At 43.4% G+C, this 27,531-nt stretch overlaps 1 protein-coding gene across 2 annotated transcripts in view; it reads left to right on the top strand.

Moving 5' to 3' along the window:
- The first annotated feature begins 577 nt into the window (after positions 1-577).
- KDM4B (lysine demethylase 4B) overlaps positions 578-27,531 on the top strand; it is a 157,073-nt gene continuing 130,119 nt past the window's right edge. Inside the window, exon 1 of one of the 2 annotated variants that reach the window (XM_044306685.1) lies at positions 578-727. The gene's annotated coding sequence lies outside the window, so the exon portion shown is untranslated. Of the gene's footprint in view, positions 728-754; positions 977-27,531 lie in introns of those variants that run through there. The other variant, XM_044306692.1, reaches the window with a different exon arrangement.

Raw genomic sequence — 27,531 nt, 5'->3', positions numbered from 1 at the left:
TGTTGGTGGGCGGGAGGTGCATCCCTGGCTGCTGCTACTACTGAGGACTGGCATTGGTGGTGGGCAGTAGGTGCATCCTTGGCTGCTGCTACTACAGAGGACTGGCATTGGTGGTGGGCGGTAGGTGCAACCCTGGCTGCCGCTACTACTGAGGACTGGCATTGTTGGTGGGCGGGAGGTGCATCCCTGGCTGCCGCTACTACTGAGGACTGGCATTGGTTGTGGGCGGTAGGTGCATCCCTGGCTGCCGCTACTACTGAGGACTGGCATTGTTGGTGGGCGGTAGGTACATCCCTGGCTGCCGCTACCACTACTTTGCAGCGTTCTACTTCCTGGTCAGACTCGCTGTAGACACTCTCCAGTAGGTCACTACTACTTGAAGCAACGAGCACCTCCGCCACCATGACACCCTTAGCTCCAGTCACATCCGCAACCGAACCAACCGCATATGAGCCGATAATGTATGTGAGGAGATAATAACATCCAGCTTTCGTTCACTGGAAGGGCGGGCGGCACCAATTTTCCATTACAGCCAATCGGAGCTCAAAGCTAAGCGGCCATTCGCCTAGCGGAGCCAATCAGCAGAGCCGGCGGGCGGGGACTGGACAGATGCGGCCTGTCTAGGCTCTGAGAGATGGTGGACGGCGGAAGTACGAGACTTGGAACGGGAGATCAGGGAATCGAATTTAGTGGATGAGGCGCCAGCTCGGGAGAAGCTGAAAATACCGTATGTTTACCAGCGCACGAGCAGTGACGTAGCGTGACGTACAGAGAACGGACGCTGCCATTGTGCAGGACTGTCCTTGTACGCCCGAGCTGGGGCCGAGAGGCCTCCCAGTGCCGTCCTTGTGTCTCTATATGCTGCCATAATGGTAGAAAGTGGCTTCCTATAGGAACTTGGCCGTAGCTCGCCCGCGGTCCAGCGCGGTGTTGGTTCTTGTTCTATTGCTGGATGGCTATTGTTCTCTGTTGTCAGGTATGGCTGCAGGTGGGAAGCCTCGTCCTGACACCGATCAGGACCTCATTGGTGGGGATAGACCTGGTAGTGGCTGCTCAGCTGCCATGTTTAAGGGCTTGCAGGGCCTGGCATTACTTGTTCATCAATACTAATGATAAATCAGCAGAACTATGCGTGTGGGGGAGGGGTAGTTGTCTGCATATCCTGGCCCTTTAAAGGAGGCTATGACAGCTGTGATATGGATCCGGTTCTGTCCTATGGAATCCCTCACTCCCAGTAATCTATTGGGACTTTACAATAGTCCATGCAGCATTTATTGACCCAGTCTATAGCCACAGCATCACCTGTAGCGGATTGTGCTAAGGCGGCGTTCACACTTCTGTTTATAAGATTCGTTTACTAGTGTCTGTTCATATTCAGCTATCGGCACTGGCTATGTTCAGATGAGGGAGCCAAGGCATCCATGGAAGAGCTCCGAAGCCGCCCCTCAAATTTCTGCTGTGGGTTGGTAGTTTTTCATGGCATGGCCGCAGGCAGATTTTACTTCCTGTCTTTTTATCCATGTCCGAAACCGAAAATATTAGTGCCGCCAGATCAGCTTCTGGGTGGATTTCACAAAGATTTTGTCGCAGGATCCACTTTGGAATCCCCATAAAAAAGTCGTCTGTATGACCATACCCTAATTGTAAAAAAGGGGGCGGAAAATCTGCCCATCCAACTCATAGCACCCGTCATCATGGTTTAGGATTACAAGGATCGTTAAAATAATGTGATAGGGTCAATGACACCCCTAGCTCCAGTCACATCCGCATATGAGCGGATAATAACCCTGTGGTCGCTCTGCTTTACGTGCTTGTTATTGGGGTGTTCATGTCAAATACTCTGCGGGTAGGATAATGTTACTGTAAAAATAGTCCATGGTAGCAAAACATTTACTTATTTATAGTTTTGCTTATTAGGGCTCCTGCACATGACTGTATCCGTTTTTTGCGTTCCGCAAATCAGACTTGCGGATGTGGAATGCACACATTGTGCTTTATGCCTCTTTTGCAGCCCATTGAGATGAATGGGCCCACATCCGACCCGGAAAAAATTCGGATCAGATGCGGACAAAAAAAACTGGGCTGTGTGTATTAGCCCTTCAAGGGGTTATCCAATCCAGCCTGGCATATGGGGGGGGGGGGGGGCAATTGTATAGTATTGGATAAGCCCTTTATAGAGCATATGTCATTAGTATTACCCCTATTAAACCAGTAATTATGCCTTGTAGGGTTGATTCTGATGACAGATGTTCTTGAAGGGCTGGTGTCGCACACCATTTTTATTGGAGTTTTTGGCTATATGTGTGTGTGTCTGTTTTTTGTTTCTTTTCTGTCATCTCTCGCATTTATTTTATACAAATTTTTTTAGGGGAAAAAACAGGAGCACCAGTTGTTGTATGGAAGTCTGTGGAAATATGAAATGGGTTGTCTGAGATAACTGAAAATCTGATGCAACCCCTATAGTTGCTTCTAATAAAAAACATGTTATACTCGCCCCCTTCTAAAGCACCGTTCTCTGTGGCGCTGGTCCAGCACTCCTGCCACAGGAGCTGACTGCTGCAACCGATTCCTGTCCTGTCTACAGCTGAGCACAGGGATTGGGTGCAGTGGGCACCTCGCTGTGCAGGGTGACACACCATTTCCTGGAAACCCACCATTGCTGTTTGTGGCGCTAGGTTCTCAATAGCATATATCCTGGAAGCCGGCTGGTTCCCATTATTGTCAGTGGTTATCAGATGGTGCCTGGATGGATGTAGGTCCATATATTCATAAAATAGAGGTCTATGATCATTGCATTCTGTCTTCATTCACATTTTACACAGTGTCCCAACTTTTTCGGAATTGGGGTTGTACTTATTATCGGTTGTTCAGGGTATTCCAGCCTTTGTCATATTGTAGCCAAGTACCTCTTTGTAGGAGTCAAATATTGATTCATGGGACACTGGGATCCTCATTTATAAAAACCTCTTTATCTTTTGGACATATCGAAATGTGAAGAGGTTCTTAGGCTACTTTCACACTAGCGTTTTTACTGGATCTGGCAGGGTTATCAAAAGCGCTCCCGTTACTGATAATACAACCGTCTGCATCCGTTATGAACGCATCCGGTTGTATTATCTAGAACATTGCCATGACTGATCGGCATTAAAACCACTGTCAATGGGTGCCGGATCCGTTTTCCCAGGACGGAAAGCAAACTACAGCATGTTGAGGTTTGCTCTCCAGTCTGGGAACGCAACCAAACGATGCATTTTAGTGGATTCCATTCCCTTCAGTTCAGTTTTGTCCCCATTGACCATGAATGGCGATAAAACGGAAACGTTTTCTCTTGTATTGAGATCCTCTGCTGGATCTCAATACAAGAAAAGTGAAAAGCAGATGTGAAAGTAACCTTGACCCCTTAGTGACCAAGCCTATTTGGGTCTTCATGACCAAGCCAGATTTTGAAAATCTGATATGTCACTTTAGCAGAGAATAACTTTGTAAAGGTTTTGCACATCAAAGTAATTCTGACATTGATTTCTTGTCACATATTGTACTTTACTTTTATGTGGTAAAATTTTACTGATTTTTAAAATATGCGTATCTTTATAAAAAAACTATGAAGATTTGTAAAAATTGCCATATTTTCAACTACAATATTTCACATACATAAGGTAAATACTATTCAATATTTTTAGCAGAAATTTCCACATCTTTACTTTATTTTGGCTGCACTTACAAAAAACTTTTACTTACCATTTTATCATTAATTTTCAAATTTTTGAAGTACATATTTTTTTCCTGCAACAAGCCAAGTTTGCAGAGGCTTATAAGTGTCAGAATAATAGAACCCCCCCCCAAAAGTGAGCCCATTTTGAAAACTAGAGCCCCTAACGTATTCATCTATGGGTGTAATGAGTTTTTTGACCACCTAGTTTTTTAAAGAAATGAATGCTAAGAAGGTGAAAACTTTATTTTATTTTAATTTTTTTTTACAGATACAGAAGTGTCAATTTAAAGACTTTGTAAAAAAAATAAAAAAATACATGAAAATGAAAAAGTACACCCCAAAATGGATCGCCCCTATTGTGGCCCTAATCTTATATCTTGACAAGCGGCAGGGCCCAAACATAAAGGAGCACCTGTGGCTTTCAGATAATACATTGAAAATGTTTCAGTCCCCGTTGAGCTGCCAAAATTATAGAAACCCCCATTTAGAAAACTAACCGCATCAGCAGTTTGGTCACCCTCAAAGGGCCGGTTGTATCTGTAGGACTATGTGTCCACTCTTTATTATCATAAAGTATTGTCACTGCATTCAATTATTACTGTTTTGGTGGGTGACGCACTGTTATGGGGGATCTGTGGGTGACGCACTGTTATGGGGGATCTGTGGGTGACGCACTGTTATGGGGGATCTGTGGGTGACACATATATAGCATCTTATGCTATGTGTCATCCACAGATCCCCTCCATAAGTGTCCCTGTAGTGAATGACCCTCAATACACGGGCTAGGGGCCGGCATCTGCTTTTATAATGACAGCGGGGCCCATGCAGTGACTATTCTACTACACGGGCCCCGCTCACTGTATAATCGTATCTCTAATAGTTAATGGTTACCGTATGTATATAATCGCATAAGGAGCCATACTTGCCGGTACTTACAACTACAAGCGCTCGCCGGGAGGAGGCAGGAGGCAGGCCGGGAGGACAGGCGCTGGCAGCGTGAGTCATACGTCATGCGCCCACGCCGCCTGCTTCATTCATAAAGTGGGCGGCGCAGGCGCGTGACGTATGACTCACACTGCCAGCGGCCATCCTCCCAGCCTGCCTCCTCCCTCCTCTCGGCGAGCGCTTGTAGTTGTAAGTACCGGTAATACACAGCGCTCCTTATGCGATACACCCGATACAGGAGCGGGGGCCGTCTACAGGAAGTGATAATAAAAGGTGAAGGCTGGCGGCGGCTACGCGGGCCACATGACGAGGTCTGGCGTGCCGGATTCGGCCCGCGGGCCTTGTGTTTGACACCCGTGCCCTAAGGTATTCATCTAGTGGTGTAGTGAGCTTTTAGACCCCCTAGTTTTTTTTTAAAAGAAATTCTAAGCAGGCGGAAAAAAAATATTTTACATTTTTTACTCGTGTCAATTTAAAGACAGAGATTTATTTTTATTTTTTTTTCAGAGCACATGGAAATACCGAAGTACACCCCAAAATGTATGACCTCATTTCTCTTGTCTTCCGAAAAATTGTGGCCCTAATCTTATGTCTTGACATACAGCAGGGCCCAAACATAAAGGAGCACCTCGGGCCTTTCAGATAATAAACTGAAAATTATTTAGGCCCCTTTGTGCACATGTAATAGCGTTGAGCTGCAAAATGATAGAAAACCCTTATAAATTAACCCATTTTAAAAACTAGATTCCTTAAGCATGCATCTAGTTGTGTAGTGAGCATGTTGAGTGCAAAATTATTATAAGATGAAATAATGAGTAAATATGGTTTTAGTCAAATTTTTAATACAAATTTTCACAGAAAATTGGAGAAAAAATATATTTAGATGGTTAACCCTGTTACTGGCTAAGGGTACTTTAACACTTGTGGCAGAGTGATCCGGCAAGCAGTGCCGTCGCCGGCACTGCCTGCCGGATCCGTCAAAACGTATGCCAACTGATGGCATTTGTAAGACTCCTCAGGATCCTGATCCGTCTTAAAAATGCATAGAAATGCTGGATCCGTCTTTCCGGTCTCATCCGGGAAAAACTGATCCGGCATTAATTTTTTTCACTTTTTTTTTGGTCTGGGCATGCGCAGACCGGTAGGACTGATCCGGTATTTTGAATGCGGCACTAATACAGTCCTATGGAATTCAGGCAAGTGTTCAGTGTTTTTGGCCAGAGATAAAATCGTAGCATACTGCGGTTTTCTCTCTGTCCTGATCGGTCAAAAAGACTGAAGACATCCTGAACGGATTTCTCTCCATTCAGAATGCATTAGGATAAAACTGACCAGTTATTTTCCCGGTATAGAGCCCCTAGGACGGAACTCTATGCCGGAAAAGAAAAAACGCTAGTATGAAAGTACCCTTAGAAATCCGCCACATTCTTATCTTTGTGGCGCGTACAGATAAGAAGTGAAGCTGTGCACCTATTTCTAAAAAGGCATTTGCCTGTATATATGACTATGGCTACTTTCACACTAGCGTTCGGCTGTCCGCTTGTGAGCTCCGTTTGAAGGAGCTCACGAGCGGCCCCGAACGCTTCCGTCCAGCACTAATGCATTCTGAGTGGACGCGAATCCGCTCAGAATGCATCAGTCTGGCAGCGTTCAGCCTCCGCTCCGCTCAGCAGGAGGACACTTGAACGCTGCTTGCAGCGTTCGGGTGTCCGCCTGGCCGTGCGGATCCGTCCAGACTTACAATGTAAGTCAATGGGGACGGATCCGTTTGAAGATGACACACTATGGCTCAATCTTCAAACAGATCCGTCCCCCATTGACTTTACATTGAAAGTCTGGACGGATCCGTCTGAGGCTATTTTCACACTTAGAAATATTTTAACAATATAATGCAGACGGATCCGTTCTGAACGGAGCCACCGTCTGCATTATATGAGCGGATCCGTCTCAGACGGATCCGCTCTGAACGCTCGTGTGAAAGTAGCCTATGTCTTGCCAAACTGAAAAAAAAAACCTGAAATGTAGTCAAAGGCAACAAGTCCAAGAAAATTGAGCAAATGGTCTCCAACTATGTTGCAAATTCCAGTTTGTTCACAAGATACAAGAACACAGGGCTGTAATGACAAGCTGGCATTCAAGGACAGTGACTGGTCGCACAACGTCTCTTTAGCCCCATCAATCCCTATATGAATGACAAGCATGCTAAGTGACACGGTGCACCGTAACTGGCCCCTGCCCGGCAAGGTGGAAACCGCTATGCACACAATCAACCAGTCACCTACAGAATATATAAAAGGACAGGTCTAGAGCCGTCTGTAGGAACAGTAATGGATCACTAATTCCCAAAATGATGTCAGGATTTCTAGACATCCCTTAGTGTACAAGCCCTTAGGCCTTTTTCACACGGGCGTTGCGGGAAAAGGTGCGGGTGTGTTGCGGGAACATGCATGATTTTTCCGCGCGAGTGCAAAACATTGTAATGCGTTTTGCACGCGCTGGAGAAAAATCGGCATGTTTGGTACCCAAACTTGAACTTCTTCACAGAAGTTTGGGCTTGGGATCATTGTTCTGTAGATTGTATTATTTTCCCTTATAACATGGTTATAAGGGAAAATAATAGCATTCTGAATACAGAATGCATAGTACAATAGCGCTGGAGGGGTTAAAAAATAAATAAAATAAAAAAATAATAATTTAACTCGCGTTAATCCACTTCCTCGCGCAGCCCGGCTTCTCTTCTTTGCTGTGTACAGGAAAAGGACCTGTGGTGGCGTCACTCCGGTCATCACATGGTCCATCACATGATCTTTTACCATGGAGTTGGTTCATGTGATGACTGGAGTGATGTCACTACGGGTCCTTTTTCTGTACACAGCAAAGAAGAAGACAGAAGAGAAGCCGGGCTGCGCGAGCAAGTGGATTAAGGTGAGTTAAATATTTTTTTTTAACCCCTCCAGCCCTATTGTACTATGCATTCTGTATTCAGAATGCTATTATTTTCCCTTATAACCATGTTATAAAGGAAAATAATAAAGATCGGGTCCCCCTCCAGATAGTCTCCTAGCAACTTGCTTGTGAATGCTTGCGATTTTTACGCAGCCCTATTCACTTCTATGGGGCCTGCGTTGCGTGAAAAACGCACAAAATAGAGCTTGCTGCGATTTTCACGCAACGCACAAGTGATGTGTGAAAATCACCGCTCATGTGAACAGCCCCATATAAATGAATGGGTCCTTATTCAGTGCGGGTGCAATGCCTTAAACTCGCGCATCGCGCCCACACGGAAAACTCGCCTGTGTGAAAGGGGCCTTAGTGTACTGGTGAGGAACAATTCAATCATTAGAGATTCTCCAAATAAAAAAATATATTATGCCAATATCATGATACAGTAATGTGAATGGAATTAACAGCTTTGTGTGGCAGGACATAGTCATAAAAAATTTAATTGGGAAAATTAAGAAAATAAATTAGAAAAGCTAAAATTTGTTCCAATGTCTGAAAATAAATTAGTTCCACAACCCATCCCAAAAGGATCTCTTCCCTCCCTGGAAAGCCCCCAAACTAAACAGAAAATGAGAATAAGGCCTCTTTCACACTTGCGTTGTCCGGATCCGGCGTGTACTCCACTTGCCGGAATTACACGCCGGATCCGGAAAAACGCAAGTGTACTGAAAGCATTTGAAGACGGATCCGTCTTCAAAATGCTTTCAGTGTTACTATGGCACCCAGGACGCTATTAAAGTCCTGGTTGCCATAGTAGGAGCGGGGAGCGGGGGAGCAGTATACTTACCATCCGTGCGGCTCCCGGGGCGCTCCAGAATGACGTCAGAGCGCCCCATGCGCATGGATCATGTGATCCATGCGATCACGTCATCCATGCGCCTGGGGCGCCCTGACGTCACTCTGGAGCGCCCCGGGAGCCGAACGGACGGTAAGTATACTGCTCCCCGCTCCCCACTACAGTTTACCATGGCTGCCAGGACTTTAGCGTCCCGGCAGCCATGGTAACCATTGAGAAAAAGCTAAACGTCGCATCCGGCAATGCGCCGAAACGACGTTTAGCTTAAGGCCGGATCCGGATCAATGCCTTTCAATGGGCATTCATTCCGGATCCGGCCTTGCGGCAAGTGTTCCGGATTTTTGGCCGGAGCAAAAAGCGCAGCATGCTGCGCTATTTGCTGCGGCCAAAAAACGTTTAGTTCCGGAACGGAAGACATCCTGATGCATCCTGAAGGACGGACTGTCCATTCAGAATGCATTAGGATAATCCTGATCAGTATTCTTCCGGCATAGAGCCCCGACGACGGAACTCTATGCCGGAAGACTATAACGCAGGTGTGAAAGAGCCCTAAATTGACTTCCTGAAAAGACCCCCCACCCACCCTTTTTGGTATTAAATAAAATTAATAATTAGCAATCGTATGGTACGTCTCAAAACAGGGGTAATTGCAGAGGCCTGGTTGTGATAGGCAACTGGGCAGTCTCTCCTCCTTCCGTGTTTGCTACACACCCGGCATCGTTTCTGAGGATGTCTTGCTGGCAGTGGCAGGGACGCGGTGAGGGAAGTGACATTCTGAAAGCCTTCGAACATCCTCAGATTCAAAGGCTTGCCCAGGTGCGGGGGACTCAGACAGGAGACTCTCAACCACCTTCTCCTGAAACTCAAGGAAGTTGAGGGTTCCTTGGGCCTTTTTAAATAAAACCAAAACTATTATAGGTAGCAATCTGAATGAGGTAGATTGCTACCTTTTTATACCAGGCCCCTTTTTTGCTACACCAGCTGGTCACTTGCAAGGGCGAAGGATGTTCTTCTCTACAAATGCTTGGACACCAGCCCCTGTGTCTGCAGCATGGAGGGATTTAAAAAGGGGTATGCTGCTATAAAAATGATCCGTGTACACGTGGTACCCTTTGTGTAGTAATGGCGCCAATAGATCCCACACAATATTTTCGGGGCAGCCTGGGGGGTTGAGTTGGGAGTCTCTGCCCTCATATACAGACAGACCGCAGGTGTAGCCAGTTGTGCTCTCGCAAACCTTATATAATTCTACCCCATATCTGGCAGGCTTGGAGGGAATAAACTGATGGAAGGAAAGGCAGCCTTTAAAACTAAAAAGGGATTCATCGACGGATAGCTTTTTATCAGGGGTATATCATTTTAAGAATAAATCCATAAGGAGGGAAATAAGGGGTCCAGAGGAGAGAGAAACTTTGCAGGGGCGGTGGCCATGTTTCTTGAGGGCAGGAGGGGGGGGGGGGGGGGGTGAGGATTGGGATACAGATTTTACATGAGAGGAGGGAAAAAAGTTTACTGCCGGCAGCATTTTTGGTGATCACTGTGATACATTGTATCATGGCCATCACGTGATCAGAGACCGCTTGTCCGGTAGCTCTAGTTTGATTTAAGCTCTAACTTGGGCTGAAGTGCCGGCGTAAAAAGGCGGCGCTCCAGCCCAAGGCCCCTTGGTGACCGCTGTAAAAACACGTATGGGTAGTCACGAAGGGGTTAACAAAAATTCCATCAGATCAATTTGTTACACAACCTTCGTGTTCATAAGGGTCTATTCAGATAGGCAGGCTTGCCATTATTAAAGTGATGCTGGAGTCTATCACTGGTGACATCATGCACAGAAGTCATCTCTACTGGGGCAGCAGGACATTTTGTTTTACGATGCCTCATGCTACCTGTCTAATAAAAAAATATGGAGAATCCCTTAGTTTTTCAGTTTACGACAGCCTCATACCATGAGCTTCAAAGTGAAGGATGCCTTTAGGCTAGTAATATTCATGAATTCAGTGCAAATATTTGCTGCTTGTTTCTAACCTCTCCTGACCAGATGAGACGGAGGACTCCTTCAAGGAGTCTCAGCTTAAGGCTCCATTCAGACGTCCATAGAATGTGTCCGCACTTATCCGAAACGGGTGTGGAGTCGGATCCATTCATTTTCTATGGGGCAGGAATGGATGCGGACAGCACACAATTTTCTATCCGCATTTCCGGAGCGCATCCCCAATCTTCTGGTCCGTGGCTCTGGAAAAAAGTAGAACATGTCCTATTCTTGACCGCAATAGCGGAGAAGAATAGGCAGTTCTATGGGTGTGCCGGCCGGGTGTATTGCGGACCCGCAATACACTACGGACGTGTGACTGGACCCTAAATAGGGTGGCAACCTTACCTCGCATAGATTTTTAGATGAGGATTTTTTTTTTAGGAATGTCCTGTGCATTGACATCTGTAGTTGCCACATCATAAGTGATGTGCTATTACTAAACTACTTAATAGTTTTCAGTACAGGTCCTTGCATTTGACTATTGCCATATATCAGTGTCTGCTTTTAATCCTCAGAGGAGGATCACTCGCCTGGATTCTACCGGGGAACAAATGAACAACTTTTCTACCTTAGTTTGCCTTGCACACCGGCGAGTTTCCCGTATGGGTGCAATATGTGAAGTATAGCATAGCACCCGCACTGAATCCTGATCTCTGTGTTATGTGAAAACCGCAGCATGTTCTATAATCTGCGTTTTCCGCTTGGCTCTGGTCCCATGGAAGTGAATGGGGCTTCCTTGAAAAACGCATTGCATTCAGATGCAAAGCGTTTTTAACTGATGGTTGCTAGGAGATGTAGATGGTTATTCTTGAGGTGTGTGTTTTTTTTTGTTTTTTTTTTTGAAAAACGCATCCAAATTGATTGCACCCACGTGGAAAATAATGAACCACTGAACGCAATCGCAGACAAAACAGATTGAACTTGCAGGCAGAACCATTAGTTATTTACTAAACAGACCCTGACACAACCCGTATCGTTTGTGTGACAGGGGCCTTAGGCCCCTTCACATGGGCGAGTTTTCCGTGCGGGTGCAATGCTTGACGTGAACGCATTGCACCCACACTGAATCCTGACCCATTCATTTAGATAGGGCTGTACACATGAGCGATGTTTGTCACTCAGCACTTGTGTGTTGTGTGAAAATCGCAGCAGGTTCTATATTCAGCTTTTTTCACGCAACGCAGGCCCCATAGAAATTAATTGGTCTGCATGAAAAACGCAAGCATCCCCAAGCAAGTGCGGATGTGGTGCGTTTTAAAAAATCTTTTTTTTTTTTTTACGCATGGTTGCTAGAAGATGATAGGGATGAGCAACCCCGGACCCAATTAAAGTCTATTCACAGTATTGTTTTCCTGTATAACATGGTTATAAGGGAAAATAATAGCATTCTTAATACAGACTGCTTACTAAAATGTGCCTTAAGGGGTTTAAAAATAAAAAAAATATCCTCATCCACTTGATCTCGCAGCCAGCATTGTCTTCTTTCAGGTCCTGCAAAAGTACCTTTTGACGTAATCGCGCTCACCACGTGGTAAGCGTGGTGACGTCAGCGCAGGTCCTGCTGAATGAAGATATCTTTTGACGTAATCGCGCTCACCACGTGGTGAGTGCGATGAGGTCAGCGAAGGTAACATAGTAACATAGTATATAAGGCCGAAAAAAGACATTTGTCCATCCAGTTCGGCCTGTCATCCTGCAAGTTGATCCAGAGGAAGGCAAAAAAAAAACCTAGTATTACAGACCAGCGGCTCAACCTATAAACCTAATGGATGTGGGTGCTCACCTCTCGGTCCACCCAAACCGCACGGTAGACAAAATTAGAAAATAGAAATAGAGGGGCACTCCATATAAGGGAACGGAAGACTGTAGTAAAGATTAGTATTTAATCTAATATAGACATAGCATCACACAGTATAAAAGACATCCATATAAAATGACATAAAATAACAAATCATAAAATCTATATATAAACTCAAGTCCAAAGATCAGGGTCCTAGAGAAACACTGGATAGTGATAGAGGTTGAAAAGTTCATAGATGTGCACACTCTCCACAATAGGATCAGTCCCAGCAGGTGCAGATCCACCTTAATACAGCTCCAAATAGCAGCGTCTGCAGCATCAAATGGCAGGTATAACACACTCTCCAACTGCAGCTTTCAGTATAGGAGGGCAAAATTGCTTCCAATCCTAGAGGGAGTATCTTTTCGTGTGTTTGTAACAACTGTATCAAAGCGTCTCTTACCCTCTGCCTGGATTCAATGCAATAAGTTGAAGACAGCCGAACACAGCTCAACGCGGCGTCCCACGTGGTATGGAGTCTGAACGTGACTCCACGGCTGAAGCAGAGGTTGACGTACTTGTTAAATCCTAGTAAGCACCACCTCAATAGGAGATTCGCTGTGCAGATCACCCCGACCGACGGTATTTCTTCTCGGTCACTTGTAATTTGGGGGAAATTTACTCACTGTCCTCACAAGCCCAAATGCGTTTCAGGGAATACACCCCTTCCTCAGTGAGGTAGAAGCCAATTTTGATAATCTTTCAGGGTACTGTAGTTTCCCCATTCCAGTTATTACTTTAGTTGCCCTCCTCTGGGCCCTCTCCAGCTCTGCTATGTCTACCTTGTTTACTGGCCCCAGAACTATACACGGTACTCCATGTGTGGTCTGACTAATGATTTGTAAAGTGGTAGGACTATGTTCTCATCACGGGCTATGACCCTTTTGATGCAACCCATCATCTTATTGGCCTTGGCAGCAGCTGCCTGACACTGGTTTTTGCAGCTTAGTTTACTGTTTATTAAAATTCCTAGATCGTTTTCCATGTCGGTGTTACCAAGTCTTTTACCATTTAGTATGTACGGGTGACTTGCATTATTCCTTCCCGTGTGCATAACTTTACATTTGCCATTGTTAAACCTCATCTGCCACTTATCTAGGTCCTTTTGCAGATCCGTCAAGAAGAACAAAGAGAATCCCGGCTGCGTGATCAAGTGGATGAGGTAAGTAATGTTTTTTTTTTTTTTGTTTTTTAACCCTCAATTGACATTGGACTTTGCATTCTGTATTAAAGAATGCTATTTTCCATTATAACCATGTTATAATGAAAAATAATAAAATCTACAGAACACCAAACTTCAGTGAAGAAGTCCGGGTTCTGGTCTGTGTACCACATTCAGTTTTTTCTCACGGGCATGCAAAACGCATTGCACAGAAAAAAATGAACAACGGGAATGTAATCGCAGTAAAAACTGACTGAAATTGCGTGCCTACTCGCACGGTTTTCCCTGAAAGCACCCGCATCGCATCCGGCCCTCACCCGCGATGCCCTTGTGAAAGAGGCCTTAGTGTTGTTTTTTTCCCCCCCATGCGGCTGTTTGGTGCATTATTTTTATGCATGTGAAGAAAAAAACACAGCGAGGGAGACTTATCAGACTGGTGTAAAGTAGAACTGGCTTAGTTGCCCATAGCAACCAATTAGATTTCACCTTTCATTTTCCAAAGGAACTGTGAAAAATTAAAGTTGGAATCTCATTAGTTGCTATGGGCAACTAAGCCAGTTCTGCTTTACAATCTCCCTCAGCATCTTTTATCAGTGATACCCGTCTTGAATGGACTGCTCCTGCATGAAATACGGATGAAGATAGAACATGCTGGGATTTTTCCTTAAGGCAAGGTTGTCATTGAAGAGCAATACTCATGTATATACCCTTTTAAAATGAATGGGTCAGTGTTCAGTTCAGATGCTATGGGGACCTATCACCACAAAATGCAGTATGTTCCGCAGGCAGTGGGTTATAGAACAGGAGGAGCTGAGCAGATTGATGTAAAGTGTTATGGAAAAAGATTCAATAAAAATTGTAATTCATACATTTATATCTCTGCTTTTTCTAACTTAAAGGGGTATTCCCATCTCAGACAATGGGGGAATATTGCTAGGATATGCCCCCATTGTCTGATAGGTGCGGGTCCCACCGCTGAGATCCGCACCTACGACGAGAATGAAGCGGGGAACGCTGTGGCTGGATGACCCTGGATTTCCCGGAGTCTGTCCACCACTAAGCGCTGCTCCCATAGAAGTGAATGGGAATTGCTTGGCTATTTTCATTGGCCCCATAGAAATGAATAGAGAGCGGCTGCGCATGCGCAGTGCGTCCTCCGTTCTTCTTCCCGCTCTGTTCTCATTGTAGGTGCGAGTCCCAGCGATATGCCCCCATTGTCTGAGATGGGAAAACCCCTTTAAAGAGAATGGGGGTCATTTATTTTATTGAAACACGCCTATATTGGATGTATTTCAGGCGCAGATGACAGCGCAATTAACTAATCTGCGACTTCTCCCCTCTCATAACAGGTCTAACATTGTGGGTAGGCTGGTCTCATTTACTGTACAACTTCCTGACGCTTGTTTTAGGCATAGAAAATGGGCTAAATGTAAGACGGCTAGGAAGTTGTCTTACATTTAGAACTGGCATTGGATGCACGATGCTAGTAGCGAAGGGGTTAAAATAAAAATGTTTATCCCATACGGCAAACTGCGAAATGGAAAAAAATAAAGTCTAAATGGCCAGTTTACATTTATTTGGGTCGCATTACCTCCCATAAAAAAAAATGAAGCATAGCTTGACACAAGTCTCTTGCAGCGATCTACGGGTATCTTCGCCCATTCTTCATGGGCAAAAGCCTCCAGTTCATTCATCTTAGGCTTGAGCGCTGCAACTGCTTTCTTTAAGTCCCACCAGAGGTTCTCAATCGGATTTAAGTCTGGTGACTGCGATGGCCACTTCAAAATGTTCCAGCCTTTAATCTGCAACCATGCTCTAGTGGACTTGGAGGTCTGCTTGGGATCATTGTCCTGTTGAAAGGTCCAACGTCTCCCAAGCCTCAGGTTTATGACGGACTGCATCACATTTTCATCCAATATCTCCTAGTACTGAAGAGAATTCATGGTACCTTGCACATGCTGAAGCTTCCCTGTACCTGTAGAAGCAAAACAGCCCCAAAGCATGATTGACCCCCCCGCCATGCTTCACAGTAGGCAAGGTGTTCTTTTCTTCATAGGCCTTGTTCTTCCTCCTCCAAACATAGCGTTGATCCATGGGCCCAAACGGTTCTAATTTTGTTTCATCAGTCCACAGAACACTATCCCAAAACTTTTGTGGTTTGTCCACATGACTTTTGGCATACTGCAGTCGACTCTTCTTATTCTTTGGAGACAGCAAGAGGGTGCGCCTGGGAGTTCTGGCATGGAGGCCTTTATTACGCAGTGTGTGCCTTATTGTCTGAGCTGAAACTTCAGTACCCACATCTGCCAAATCTTTTTTCAGTTCCTCAGCAGTCACACGGGGACTTTTCTCCACTTTGCGCTTCAGGTAGCGCACAGCAGTCGAAGTCAGCATCTTCTTTCTGCCACGACCAGGTAGCGTTTCAACAGTGCCCTTTGCCTTGAATTTGCGAATTATGCTTCCTATGGGTGTCTCTTGGTATGTTTAACATCTTTGCAATCTTCTTATAGCCATTGCCCTTCTTGTGAAAAGAAATCACCTCTAATCTTGTCTTCCTGGACCATTCTCTTGACTTCACCATGTTTGTAAACACACCAGTAAATGTCTAGAAGGAGCTGAGTATCACAGTCCTTTTAACACCTTCAGGACCTTGGACGAGTATACTCGTCCTGGCATTAAACTGTCACCATGTCTGCAGACATGGTGACAGCGCTGAGTGCCGGCTGTTACACACAGCCAGGCACCCAGGGTCAATGCCAAGGGGGGTCCTGTGACCCCCCCTTCCCCCATAGAACTCCCAGGCGCACCCTCAAAAATGAAATCATTGTGTAAAACTTACATAAATAAAAAAAGTATACATATTAGGTATCGCTGCGTCTGTATCGACCGGCTCTATATAAAAATATCACATGACCTAACCCCTCAGATGAACACCGTAAAAAAAGCAATTTTTTCCATCTTATGTCACAAAAAGTGTAATAGCAAACGATCAAAAAGTCATATGCACCCCAAAATAGTGCCAATAAAACCGTCATCTCATCCCACAAAAAATGAGACCCTACTTTAGATAATCGCCAAAAAATTATGGCTGGAGACACTAAAACATATTTTTTTGTTTCAAAAATGAAATCATTGTGTAAAACTTACATAAATAAAAAAATTGTATAGATATTGGGTATCGCCGCGTCCGTGACAACCTGCTCTATAAAAATACCACATGATCTAACCTGTCAGATGAATGTTGTAAATAACAAAAAAAATATAATGGTGCCAAAAAAGCTATTTCTTGTTACCCTGCCTCACAAAAAGTTTAATATAGAGCAACCAAAAATCATATGTACCCTAAACTAGTACCAACAAAACTTCCACCCTATGCCGTAGTTTCTAAAATGGGGTCACTTTTTTGGAGTTTCTACTCTAGGGGTGCATCAGGAGGGCTTCAAATGGGACATGGTGTCCAAAAAAACTGTCTAGCAAAATCTGCCTTCCAAAAACCGTATGGCATTCCTTTCCTTGTGCGCCCTGGCGTGTGCCCGTACAGCGGTTTACGACCACATATGTAAACTACAGAATCGGAGCCATAAATAATAAGTCTTGTTTGGCTGTTAACCCTTGCTTTGTAACTGGAAAAAAATTATTAAAATGGAAAATATGCCAAAAAAGTGAAATTTTGAGAATTGTATCTGTATTTTCCGTTAGAGGGGTGTAGTTTCTAGAACGGTGTCATTTTTGGGTGGTTTCTATTATATAAGCCTCACAAAGTGACTTCAGACCTTAACTGGTCCCTAAAAAATTGGGTTTTTGAAAAGTTCAGAACAATTTCAAGATTTGCTTCCAAACTTCTAAGCCTTGTAACATCCCCAAAATATAAAATATCATTCCCAAAATGATGCAAACATGAAGTAGACATATGGGGAATGTAAAGTAATAAATGTTTGGAGGTATTACTATGTATTATAGAAGTAGAGAAATAGAAACTTGGAAATTTGCTCTTTTTTACACATTTTTGGTAAATTTGGTATTTTTTTTATAAATAAAAATTTATTTTTTTACTTCATTTTACCAGTGTCATGAAGTACAATATGTGCCGAAAAAAACGATCTCAGAATGCCCTGGATAAGTTAAAGCGTTTTAAAGTTATCACCACATAAAGTGACACTGGTCAGATTTGCAAAAAATGGCCTGGTCCTTAAGGTGAAAATGAGCCGGGTCCTTAAGGTGTTAAATCTGCCTAATTGGTGCTTATTATGCTTGATTGCTGCTCCTTGAGATCCACAGGTGTTTTCAATACCTAATCGAAAACACTTGAATGAACCTCTGTTCTTAAGAGTGGTAGTCTTTAAGGGGTTGAATAATTGTGTCAATGAAGAAATCACAAAAAAAAAACATTTAATACTGTATTACAAAAACAATTGATGTCATTTTAGTTGCATTTGGTTCTTTAAAAGGTCCTTGTAAGATTTCATTCTGAACACAATTGCAAATGTACACTAAATTCCCTAAAACCTTTTACAGCATTGGGGGTTGAATAAATTTGAACACAACTGTATGTCTGCGACAGACGGTAATGCAGATTGTGGACATTTAATCTCTCAGATGCAGTGGTCAAAACTTACTGGCATCCGAGCACGATACATACCTGAAACATTTCAGTAATGCTCAAGCTCCCCTGTGTGACGATTGGAGGAGCCGGAACTTGTGTGCAGCAGCCCCTGTCATAGTGACAGGAGGCTGCTGCACAGTAAGGCTACATTCACACGACTGTATAATTTTATCTGCTTCCCATCCACATTTTGCAGGAATAGATGCGGATCCATTCATTCCGCATCCGTGTTTCCGCATTTCTAGTCCGCAAAAAATATGAAGCTTGTACTACTATTGTCTGCACAGATCTGTCCGCAGCCCCATTCAAGTCAATGGATCAGTTTTTTGTGGATCCGTTTCCGTATCTCCTTGACAACTATGAATTAATTTTATTTTTCTCCTTCTTTTTTTTTTTTTTTTTTTTTTTTTTTTTTTCTTCCGATTTTTGCGGACCGTAATAATGGAAGACATACGGAACACAAATGGAAGTCCTTCATCTGCAAAATGCGGACACACTGTTTGCGGACCGGAAAACTGAAAATATTGCACACGTACCCTAAATGGCACATGTCCGTTAACCCCTTAGGGTTAACTTAGGAGCCCTATTTCACCTTAAGGACCAGGCAATTTTTTGCAAATCTGACCACTGTCACCTTTAAGTGCTGATAACTTTAAAACGCTTTGACTTATCCAGGCCGTTCTGAGATTATTTCATCACATATTGTACTTCATGACACTGGTAAAATGAAGTCCAACAATTTTTTTTCCTAATTTGCCAAAAAATAGGAAAAATTAGCAAATTTCAAAGTTTCAGTTTCTCTACTTCTGTAATGCATAGTAATACCCCCAAAAATTGTGAGGACTTTACATTCCCTATATGTCTACTTCATGTTTGAATTATTTTGGGAATGATATTTTATTTTTTGGGGGTGTTACAAGGCTTAGAAGTTTAGAAGAAAATCTTGAAATTTTTCAGAAATCCAATTTTTAGGGACCACTACAGGTCACTGAAGTCACTTTGCAAGGCTTACACAATAGAAACCACCCAAAAATGACCCCATACTATAAACTACACCCCTCAAGGTATTCAAAACTGATTTTACAAACTTAGTTAACCCTTTATGTCTTGCACAAGAGTTATTGGTAAATGGGGATGAAATTTGAGAATTTCATTTTTTTTGCCTAATTTTCCATTTTAACCCATTTATTCCACTAACAAAGCAAGGGTTAATAGCCAAACAAGACTGTATCTTTATTGCCCTGACTCTGCCGTTTACAGAAACACCCCATATGTGGCCGTAAACTACTGTACGGCCACACAGCGGGGCGTAGAGTGAAAAGTGCACCGTTTTGTTTTTGGAAGGCAGATTTTGCTGGACTGGTTTATTTACACCATGTCCCATTTGAAGCCCCCTGATGCACCCCTAGAGTAGAAACTCTATAAAAATGACCCCATCTAAGAAACTACACCCCTCAAGGTATTCAAAACTGATTTTACAAACTTTGTTAACCCTTTAGGTGTTGCACAAGATTTAATGGAAAATAGAGATACAATTTCCAAATTTCACTTTTTTGGCAGATTTTCCATTTTAATATTTTTTTTTCCAGTTACAAAGCAAGGGTTAACAGCCAAACAAAACTCATCATAAAAAGTGACCCCATTTTAGAAACTACGGGATAGGGTGGCAGTTTTGTTGGTACTAGTTTAGGGTACATATGATTTTTGGTTGCTCTATATTACACTTTTTGTGCGGCAAGGTAACAAGAAATAGCTTTTTTGGCACAGTTCTTTTTTTTTATTTTTTTTTATTTGTTATTTGCAACATTCATCGGACAGGTTAGATTATGCGGTAATTTTATAGAACAGGTTGTCACGGACGCGGCGATACCTAATATGTATACAATTTTTTTTTAATTATGTAAGTTTTACACGATGATTTTCATTTTTAAAACAAAAAAAGTTTGTCTCTCCATAGTCTAAGAGCCATAGTTTTTCCAGTTTTTGGGCGATTATCTAAAGTAGGGTCTCATATTTTGTGGGATGATACAATGGTTTGATTGGCACTATTTTGGGGTGCATATGACTTTTTGATCGCTTGCTATTACATTTTTTGTGACGTAAGATGACAAAAAATTGCTTTTTTACACCGTTTTTATTTTAATTTTTTACGGTGGTCACCTGAGGGGTTAGGTCATGTGATATTTTTATAGAGCCGGCCGATACGGACGCGGCGATACCTAATATGTATGCTTTTTTTAAAAAATTTATGTAAGTTTTACACAATGATTTCATTTTTGAAACAAAAAAAATCATGTTTTGGTGTTTCCATAGTCTAAAAACCATATTTTTTTCAGTTTTTGGGCGATTATCTTGGGTAGGGTATGATTTTTGCGGGATGAGATGACGGTTTGATTGTTACAATTTTGGCGTACATGCGACTTTTTTGATCACTTTTATTATTTTTTTGGGGGAAGTAAGGTGGCCGTTCGGGTAAAGTAACATGACCGTTTTATAGATCAGGTCGTTACGGATGCGGCGATACCAAACGTGTAGGGATTTTTTTTATTATTTTTTTTTAAATCGGTGCTAAAAAAAAATATGTACTTTTTTTTTTTTTTTTTTTGCTGCTTTTTAAAAAAAAAAAAATTATTTTATTTTTTTTACCCAGACTTGGTTCTTGAAGATCCAGTGGGTCTGATGTCTGTAAAATACAGTACACTATATAGGGTACTGCACTGTATTTTACTTACTTTGATCTATGCCTTCAGCACAGATCTGTTCAGCACCATGGACAGCAGGATGCCTGAGAAGGCATCCTGTTGCCATGGGAACCTTCTCCGTCTGCCACAACTTTGCAGACGGGGAAGGGTGAGGACGGAGCTGGCGGGGGTCTGTCTGGGGGCTCTCTCCCTCTCCATCGGGGGCTGCAAAGGCACAGCAGCCCCCCGATCGGAGAGGGAGGGAGCTCCCTGCGCTGTTAACCTTTTCCATACAGCGGTCCGTACGGACCGCAGTATGGAAAGGGTTAAACGGCTGACATCGCATCAGACGGCTGACATTGCATTCCTTGTACGGCATGCGCATTAATTACTGTGGTGCCGTACAAGGAATGGGCATCACAGTGCGCATGCGCCGGCCGACTGCATCATAACAGAGGTCCCCAAGCCAGAAAGGGGGAGGGAGTTTTACTCAAGACTATTCCTGGTCCAAAAACCCAACGGATCCATAAAAAATCTCAAGGAATTAAACGAGCACATAACCTACCAAAAATTCAAGATGGAGTCTATTGTGTCCATAATTCCCCTAATCTAAAAAGGGGCTTACATGACTTCCATCGACCTCAAGGACGCATACTATCACGTCCCCATACATCAAAAATCGCAATCCTACCTCAGGTTTGCGCTAACAGATCAGAAAGGCATAATAAATAATTTTCAATTCACAGCGTTGCCCTTTGGCATTTCTTCTGCCCCAAGGGCTTTTACGAAAATTATAATAGAAATGATAGCATACTTCAGACTAAATGGTCTAAAATGTTTTCCTTATTTAGACGACTTCCTCATTGCAGGAGAGTCTTCGCTGATAATATCCAGACTGACCGACTATGTCATGCAAGAGATGTCAAAACTGGTCTGGTTAATAAACACGAAAAAAATCTTGTTTAATACCAGACACAAAAATACAATTTCTGGGTGTATTGCTAGACTCAGGTTCCCAGTCGTCATCCTTCTCACTGGAAAAGCTAGATGCTTTCAGGGAAAGGATACAAAAATACCAGGCTCAGAAAAATTGCTCGATAAGGCTACTTTCACACTTGCGTTCGGGGCTCCGCTTGTGAGTTCCGTTTGAAGGCTCTCGCAAGCGGCCCCGCACGGATCCGTTCAGCCCTAATGCATTCTGAGTGGATGCGGATCCACTCAGAATGCATCAGTGTGGCACCGTTTGTCCTCCGCTCCGCTCAGCAGGCGGACACCTGAACGCTGCTTGCAGCGTTCGGGTGTCCGTCTGGCCGTGCGGAGGCAAACGGATCCGTCCAGACTTACAATGTAAGTCAATAGGGACGGATCCGTTTGAAGTTGACACAGTATGGCTCAATTTTCAAACGGATCCGCCCCCCATTGACTTTCAATGTAAAGTCAAAACTGATCCGTTTGCACTATCATGGTAATGCAAACGGATCCGTTCTGAACGGATCTAAGCGTTTGCATTATAGGTGTGGATCCGTCTGTGCAGATACCAGACAGATCCGCACCTAAACGCAGGTGTGAAAGTAGCCTAAGAGAAGCAATGAGCATACTGGGGTCAATGACATCATGCATTACGACCGTAGCTTGGGCCCATGCACACTCCAGAACAACACAAACCTGGATACTGCGGAATTGGGACAGAGAGAAATCCTCCTTAGACGGAAAACTTTCAATTCCTCACCATGTAAAACTAGATCTAAATTGGTGGAAGGAAGGAACGAAAGAACCTATTAAATTGCGTAACCTGGGAGACAGTCCCAGAGGTCCAAATTATAACGGACGCAAGCGGCCAGGGATTGGGTGCGAAAGTGGACTACTCAAAATGGCAAGGCAAATGGTCAGACGAAGTAGAAACCAGATTGTCAAATTACAAAGAATTACAACTTACTACTCAAAAAAAAACATCTGAAAGTTTTTGCAGACAATACAATGGTAGCCTACCTAAAACACCAGGGGGGCACGAAATCTCCAGGTCTAAAGAAGCTTGCAGAACAAATCTTCCGGTGGGCAGAAGAAAATGTTCTTTCCATTACAGCCTTCCATTTGAAAGGCTCAGAAAATATAGAAGCCGACACCTCAGCAGGAAGACTCTAGACCCCGGGGAGTGGTCTCTGTGCCAGGAAATTTTTCTGAAGATCTGCAAGAAATGAGGAACCCCCCAAGTAGACCTCTTTGCGTCAAAACAAAATGCAAAAGTAGATCGATTCTACTCCCTAAATCCCAGAGACCATCCTTGGGCAATGGACGCTATCTCCGTCAAGCGGACGTGGGATCTAGCGTACGCTTTTCCTCCCTGGGCTCTAATTCCCAGAGTCTTGCAAAAAATATTGAGGGACCCCGTAACAGTAATACTGGTAGTCCCATATTGGCCCAAGAGAAGCTGGTTCTCCATCCTAAAGGAGCTGGCCATGGAGGATCCATGGGAAATTCCATCCCAAGCGAACCTTTTATCTCAAGGTCCAATCATACATCAGAACCCCAGCCTATTCAGACTATCGGCATGGATCCTGAGGGCGAAATGTTGAAAAGAAAGGACCTTTCAGGAAAAGTTATTAATACTCGTTATTAAGAAATCTAGCCATAAGAAAGTCACCACGTCTATTTATCTTAAAATATGGAAGAAATACTGCTCCTGGCTAGGGGATGCCTCTCCCAATTAATCTCTCCCTTGCATTCAAATTTTAGATTTTCTCCAAAGGGGCCTGGACATGGGACTTAAACCAAGTACCTTGTGCAAATTTCCGCATTGGGAGCTTTCTATGACTCTCACCTATCCAGCCACAGGTGGGTTAGGAGGTTCATACGAGCAGCGTCCAGAATAAGACCGTCCCTTACCCTGAGGGTACCACAATGGGACTTAAATGTAGTATTGAGAGGTCTGACGAAGGCCCCATTCCCTTTTGTCAGACATCTCTATCAAACACCTGTCGTACAAGGCGGCATTTTTGATTGCCATTACATCGGACAGACGCTTAGGGGAAATCCAGGCCCTATCCTGCCGAGAACCCTACCTTTCGGTATTTCTAGACCGAATAGTACTTTAGTTTATTTAGATCCGGGTTTCCTTCCCAAGGTGGTGTCAAACTTCCACAGAGACCAGGAAATCATTCTGCCATCCTTCCCTACAGATGTTCCCAGCCCAGATGAGACACAATTCCATCTCCTGGACGTAAGAGAGGCCATTATCCTGTATCTGACAGTCACCAAAGATTTTAGGAAAGATGATAACCTCCTAGTTCAGTTTGCAGGGCAGAACAAAGGGAAAAACGTTTCCAAGGCCTCTATCGGGCGCTGGATTAAATTTACTATCTCATGCTGTTACTCCATGGTAGGTCTGTCTAGCCCGACCAACATTTAGAGCTCATTCCACCAGGGCAATGGCATCCTCTTTGGCAGAGAAGGCTGGCGTTTCCCTAGATACCATCTGCAAAGCTGCTACCTGATCAAGTATAAACACGTTCATAAAACACTACTGTGTTAATGTTTCAGCTGGGGCAAACTTGTCCTTTTGGTCAAAAAATTCTGCAAGCTGCTATTACCCCCCCCCCCCCCCCCCCCCCACCAAATAATCTGGTAGTTCTCTATGGTAGCCGTCATGGTGGATAACAAGGAAAACCGTAATTGGACTTGCCGATAATTCCCACCCTGTACATATTTAAGATCTGAGTATGACGGAATACTCCGGTTCTTTGATCGCTCAAAAAATAAATAAATAAAATTATATATTTATTTATCACTTGGTCTATACTTATTGAGATAAGCTTTATTTTATAGACACTTAGGTTGCACCCACTTTGGTAATTTGTAAAACACTGAGGGTGAGAGTGGGTGGTGGCCTTTTAAACTCTGTGTTCCTACCCCTATAGAGGATAAAGGTCAAATCTCTATGGTAGCCATCATGGCGGATTAATGGAAACAAAATTACTGGTAGGTCTAATTACGTTTTTTGTCACCTTACGTAGCGAAAAGTACAACAGCAAAAGATCATAAAAGTGTGCGCCCACCAAAATAGTACAAATCTAACAGTCGCCTCATCCCGCAAAAAATGAGCCCCCTGCCTGAGACAATCGCCCAAAATAAAATAAAAACTATGGCTCAGAATATGTGGACACTAAAACATCATTTATTTTTATTTTTTTTTGTTTTAAAAAAGCTGTTATTGTGTAAAACATAATTTAAAAAAATGTATACATATTAGGTATCGCTGCGTCCGTATTGATCAGCTCTTTAAAAATGTCACATGAACTAACCCCTTAGGTAAACACCGTAAAAAATAAAAAATGTGCTAAATAAACCTTTTTTTTGTCACCTTACATCACAAAAAGTGTAATAGCAAGCGATCAAAAAGTCATATGCACCCCAAAATAGTTACAATCAAACTGTCATCTCATCCTGCAAAAATCATACCCTACCCAAGATAATCGCCCAAAAACTGCAAAAACTATGGGTCTTAGACTATGGAAACACTAAAACATGATTTTTTTTTATTTATTTTTTTAAATGAAATCATTGTGTAAAACTTACCTAATATCTATACAATTTTTTTATTTATGTATCGCCGCGTCCGTGACAACCTGCTCTATAAAAATACCACATGATCTAACCTGTCAGATGAATGTTGTAAATAACATTAAAAAGAAACTGTGCCAAAACAGCTATTTCTTGTTACCTTGCCTCACAAAAAGTGTAATATAGAGCAACCAAAAAACATGTGACCTAAAATAGTACCAACAAAACTTCCACCCTATCCCGTAGTTTCTAAAATTGGGTCACCTTTTTTGTTTTTCTACTCTAGGGGTGCATCAGGGTGGCTTCAAACGGGACATAGTGTCAAAAAAACCAGTCCAGCAAAATCTGCCTTCCAAAAACCGTATGGCATTCCTTTCCTTTTGCGCCCTGCTGTGTGCCCGTACAGCAGTTTACGACCAGATATGTGGTGTTTCTGTAACCTACAGAATCAATTCCATAAATATTGAGTTTGGCTGTTAACCCTTGCTTTGTAACTGAAAAAAAAAGTGATTAAAATGGTAATTCTGCCAAAAAATTAAAATTTAGAATTGTTATCTGTATTTTCAATTAATTCTTGAGGAACCACTAAAGGGTTAACGTTTGTAAAATCAGTTTTGAATACCTTGAGGGGTGTAGTTTCTATAAAGGGGTCATTTTTGGGTGGTTTCCATTATGTAAGCCTCACAAAGTGACTTGAGACCTGAACTGGTCCTTTAACCCCTTAAGGACCAGGCTCATTTTCACCTTAAAGGGACACTGACAGGCCCAATTAGCATATTGAGTTATATATATCACAGTACAGGTCATATAAAGTGTATTAGAATCATGTAAGTATCCCCCCCCTGCCCACCTTATAAATACGGAAATATAAAGTTTTATAACCTGCTTGTCCGGTCTCCAATCTGCCCAAGGGGCGGCGTTTCATCTGAAAATGCGCCCAGCCAGCCGCTCCCAACTGCCGTTCTGAAGCCCCGCCCAGCTCATCAATATTCACGTGGCTGGGCGGCGGCTAACACTCTCCAGGTCTCGATCCTGCGCATGGGCAATCGAATCCTCCTGGCATCGTTCGTGTGTAATCTTCTGCGCCTGCGCCCCGCTGTGGTTAGATCGCGCCTGCGTACACACCCTGCCTGCGTCCCCGAGCCTCTGCCTCATGCGCCAGACACTGTTCATAGCAGCAGCGCTTCAGGCGCATGCGCATGAGGCAGAGGCTTGGGGACGCAGGCAGGGTGTGTACGCAGGCGCGATCTAACCACGGCGGGGCGCAGGCGCAGAGGATTACACACGAACGATGCCAGGAGGATTCGATTGCCCATGCGCAATCCTATGTCCTTAAGGGTTTAAAAAGTGGGGTTTTGAAAATTTCTGAAAAATTTCAGGATTTGTTTCTAAACTTCTAAGCCTTGTAACATCCCCAAAAAATTAAATGTCATTCACAAAATTATCCAAACATGAAGTAGACATATGGGTAATGTAAAGTAATTTAATTTTTTTTGTAAATTCAGTATTTTTTTTTATAAATAAAAATGAATTTTTTTATTTACTCCATTTTACCAGTGTCATGAAGTACACTGTGATGAAAAAACAATCTCCGAATGGCCTGGATAAGTCAAAGTGACATGTCAGATTTGCAAAAAATGGCCTGGTCCTTAAGGTAAAAATGAGCCCGGTCCCTAAGGAGTTAAAGGGAACCTGTCGCCTCCTAAATGCATGTAAACCCGCCAGCAGTTCCTCAGGGTAACCCGCATTGCGATTCATACTTTTCATCCTGCATTCTGATGCTGCATAAGGTCAGAAAACTATCTTTTATCCTCCGTCCGCGCTAATTTGCATGTCAGCTTGAAGTCCAAGGTAACCACGTCCCCTCTCGCCTATGAGTGACAGCTCGCAATTCGTCTTCGCTTTCCTAAGTCTCGTGCATGTGTGGTTCCCTCTGTTTTACTGCGTGATCCCATGTTAGGACATGGGATTGCACAGTAAAATAGAGGGCACTGCGCATGCGTGAGACTTTGGAAAGCAAAGCCAATTTACAAGCTGTTGGTGCACTCCTTTTCACTTTCTGGCACAGCCAGTTTCAGGACGTCTACAGGGAAGATTAGTGCAGGAAATGGGAAAGCATGTGGCACCCAATCAGAAGATTTGTCTCCTGGACATATGCCAATAGTTTGAATATATGGTATTAACATGTTGCCCACCGTGC

Source organism: Bufo gargarizans, chromosome 1, assembly GCF_014858855.1.
Source record: "Bufo gargarizans isolate SCDJY-AF-19 chromosome 1, ASM1485885v1, whole genome shotgun sequence".
Classification (NCBI taxonomy): Eukaryota; Metazoa; Chordata; class Amphibia; order Anura; family Bufonidae; genus Bufo; species Bufo gargarizans.
The sequence above is the reverse complement of the archived record's forward strand: the minus strand, read 5'-3'. Positions and strand labels throughout refer to the sequence as shown.